Here is a 4,266-nt window from a genome sequence, read left to right on the forward strand (position 1 = left end):
GCTTCAAGCCGACAATCTCCGTGGGATCGACCCTTACTCACGTAAGGTTTATTACTTGGACGACCCAATGCACTTGCTGGTTAGTTGTACGAAGTTGTGAAATAAATATAAGATCATGAACGTGAGTAAGCACGAGTAAGGGTGAGTAAAAGTTTGTTTTTTTTCTTCAAAAAGAAAAAGGAAAAGGGTGAGTAAGCACGAGTTAATACTTAATTTAGGGTACAAACTATCTGCTTCTTCAAAGCTTTCAAACAACTCATATTCAATAGGTTGAATTAGTATATATAGAGATCGCCATGCTTAGATGGACTTGTGTCTTGTGCTAGTATGATAGCCGGTCATGATGAATCTAACACTTCCTAACACGATTTAACTGTCTGCATTGCATTATTCTCTATGGCCTTTATTGGTTATATGTTTTGTGAAACAGTTAAGGAAGGAAGGAAGGAAAAATGAGTTTGAAAGGCACAAGCTGCAAGCATTAAATTAGCGCCAAAAACTGGTGAGGGTTCCTAGTTGTTAGATGATAGTTTTTATATAATTTTTATCTTGGACTTTTTTGTTTACACTAGAGATAAATATATTAAGATTGAAGATTTTGTAGTGGTGATGGTGGCTTTATGTGCATTTACTTTTTCACCTTTTATATGAAACACCTACTTAAAAATATAGAAAAATACTTCTTAAAGAATCAACTCTATATGATGATATGTTTCAATTTAGTGGTAAATAGCTAAGGCTTTAGCTATTCGGGCTCTAGCTGATTATGTTCTTGGAGGGCAAAACTCACCTTCATGGAATATAAGAAAGCTTTTAGCTTGTTTCTGGTTGGGTTTTGTGAGCTTGCCTTTCTAGGAGATACTTTTGTTAGTTATGAGAGGACTGGAAAATTTTTGTGGGTGGTTGTATGCTCCCTCTTTATTGTGGTTGTCAAATCAAGACTCCTTGTCTGATGCCTATAACAATTCCTTATAATGATGTATGCTGGTTTCTTTGTTTGTTTTCTTAATTGAGGCTAACTATTTTTATTCAAGAGATATGGATCGAAGGTTTCATTAGATGCTGAGGATGAGTCGACAACATTAAACTTGCAAGCTGTTGCATTTATAGATTGCTTAGTTAGGTAAGGTTTTGTATTCTATTTCATTTCATGTTTAGATAGATTGATTGTGGAAAGCACGATGCCAATGCTTTATAGTGAATTTGGGCTTGTTTAGAAAGATTATTTTCAGTGATGTCTTTTTTTCATTAAAAGTACTTTTATTCTATCAATTATATTTGAATACCATAGTATAAAAATACTGTTTTATAAATTGTTGGCTCAATAAATGGGTTTGCATTAATGTTTGTGTCCCTATCTATTTCTCCTAAGCAAATAAAACTGAAACAGTACGATAGATTGATAAGTTTTTTTCATTATGGTCAGGGGACTATAGGTGTGAGATCAGCTTTTCTATGATTGAAATTCAAAGTTCGTCGTCTTAATATCTAAGATAAACTTTAAGGTTAATATGTATAACTCAAGTTGGTGAACTAAATAAGCACCAATACTCTAGCATTAAATTTTATTGTTTGCTTAGAAGATGGTATTAAATTTGATTGAGATGTTGCACTATAAGAACCAGAAGTGCTGATCTCTCTCACCCTTTTATTTTCAGAAAACATTATTAGGTTAATAGGTTTATTATCTGGTGTGTCCTCTTTTCTATTATTTTTTTATGCACAACAATGCCAAGTAACGTTGATAAAACTCGATTCATTCCCCCCTTCAATTGACATGAATTTTGATGATATGGTTTTATATAGCAACAAATACTAATTCAGTTGTACATATTATGAATGCATCTCTTAAGTCGTCTATTGTGCTGTGTGTGATAATTGAGATCTTTGTGGCTTTGTTTCATCCTAGTGTTATACACAATAATGGACTATGTCGTAGGTTCTAATTGATGTTTATTTTTAATGAATTAGCAAGTATTGCTTTGAGATAATTCTCATGCATATTTTGTTCTGTTCAAATTTTATTTATTTTAGATGAAAGCAGTATTTTTATGGTTAATAGCTCCTTTAAACTTTCACTCAACAAATTATTCTACTTAGACCATTTTAAAATGCTTATTAAAGGTGAATGAAGGTATCATGAATGCTCTTTAAAACTTTGCCAAAATAGCAAGTTATCCTAATTTTATTAGTTTTATATTACATCATGAAAAGTTGTATTTCAATCCTCACTACTAAATGGATTTTTTTTTAAATCTGTAAACTGTAATGATTCTTTTTTATGTTTTTAGTTTATTGTGAATTAATTATTGAAGGCTTTCTCCCAATGTGATTAATCACAGTTTTAAACATTTCTTTCTCCTATTCATATGACCGTCTTGTTTTATTCTCTTGTGTTGGAAAAAATCAAAATTGAGTGATATCTCACAAATTGGTGGGTTTGTGGATTGGTACCTTCGTAAGCTTGAAGAACACCCCATTGTCACTAAGAGCCTTACCTCTTCTTTTATTTTCACTGCTTCTGACTTCACTTCTCAGGTTACCCATACTCATTTTACCTTCAAATTTCTTTACTCTCTTTGTTATTTAACATTATTTAAGAAGAAGTATTACTATTGATCATAGTTTCTGGTAACTTGTCTAGTTTCTTAGCAACATTATGTTGCTTAATTAGCCCATGTGTGTATTTATTTGATGACTTAGTTATGAGGCACGAAAAGGTATTAGTTTTATACTATCTTATCCTCTATGGGTTGTAGCTATTATTAGCAGAATTGCAAAAGTGAATTTCATTATGTTTTTAGATTTTGAGGTTGGCATTTAGTTGTTTTGTGCTTGAGAAAAATGCTAGTGTTAGGATCCCTCACTATTTGTATTCAACTTCAAACTTTTACATCATAAATTTGTAGGCCTGTTCTTTGTATCACACCATTTTTGTTTATGCAAGAATTTTTTTTTTTAATAAATCAAGAGTATGACACTATGATAACCTCTGTTTGCTTTACCAATTTGATCCTTTATTCTACACATCAGAAATATAGCACTATGATCTCAAGAACCTGCACTACAGACACGCCTAAGAGAAAATCAAAGCCTCAACCTCCCTTGAAGCGCATAGCCTCCTTCCTCAGATCACCATTCCGAAGAAAACATAGCATGTCCAAGAATGAAAAGGCTCAGTCCTTGTTAAAGTGCTTCAACTATGAGCAGATAGCCAATGCTACTAATGAATTCCACCAAGGTACATACTACATAGCCTTAGAAACATTATGTGATGTTGTAATCATATATAATCATAGTCCTCATTCTTTTTTCTCATTCATGTATAGATAATTTGGTCGGGAGAGGTAGATACTCAGGAGTATACAAAGGTGATCTTTGTATGTCAATGTTTATGAAATTATATGTCATAAATAGTAATTATTCTATAAGGGAGGATGAATTCGATGATCTTGATGACTCAGATGAATATTTAAAAGAGTATGAATAGGGTTATTTATTTTGCTTTGAATATTTTGTATTATTAGTGAATTACAATTTAAACGAATATAAGTCTGAATTTAGTTATTTATGTTGTCTTGAGTTTTTTATGTTAGAGGATTATTTATTATTTTGATAAGTTTGTAAACTCATTATCTAGTACTTAATATAAATTATATTTAAGAGTCTATTTGTCTTGTTAGCTAATATTTTGTATAAATTTTATTTTGATATTTAAAATTTTATTTGCATTAATTGTCTACTATTTTTCAAATAAAAAAATTAAAAAAATATGGCTATTAAAATCGACGGTAAATTTGTCACTTTTTAAATTTAAAATAGACAAAAGAAAACAAAATATAGACAACGAATTTGTCGGTATTTTAATAATTAAATCGACAGCTCTTTTGTTGATTTTATTGAATCAAATATCGACAGAAACGGTGTCAATTTTGTATAATAATATCGACGACAAAATTGTTGATTTTATTAAGTATGGAAAATTCACAAACTCATATTATAGACGAAAAGATTGTCAATTTTAATGAATTATTATCGATGTCCTGGTAAGCCATCGATTTTATTAGAATTTTGAAAAATCGACAAGTTTAATAGCGACTTTATCCACCGTTAATTTTGCCGTAAAATTTTAATTTTATCGACGACTAGGCCGTCGATTTTAACAGTGTTTTTTGTAGTGATTTTATATTGATAATGTTTATTAGAAATTAAATTTTAGAAAGAATAGACAAGAACTCCATTCAACAATACGGGAGGGTGGAAAAA

The 4,266-nt window shown here is 30.6% G+C and overlaps 1 long non-coding RNA gene across 3 annotated transcripts; it reads left to right on the forward strand.

Annotated features, from left to right (window-relative positions):
* Nucleotides 262-3,633, forward strand: LOC110268845. Of its 3 annotated transcripts, none has more exons than XR_002357433.1 (4): nucleotides 262-502; nucleotides 1,035-2,538; nucleotides 3,034-3,241; nucleotides 3,330-3,633. It is a non-coding gene; the product is annotated as an uncharacterized LOC110268845 (long non-coding RNA). The 3 variants fall into 3 exon arrangements; XR_002357435.1 differs by having other exon boundaries at nucleotides 1,035-1,123; XR_002357434.1 differs by lacking the exon at nucleotides 262-502 and having other exon boundaries at nucleotides 550-1,123.

This window comes from Arachis ipaensis, chromosome B02 (genome assembly GCF_000816755.2).
Source record: "Arachis ipaensis cultivar K30076 chromosome B02, Araip1.1, whole genome shotgun sequence".
Taxonomy (NCBI): Eukaryota; Viridiplantae; Streptophyta; class Magnoliopsida; order Fabales; family Fabaceae; genus Arachis; species Arachis ipaensis.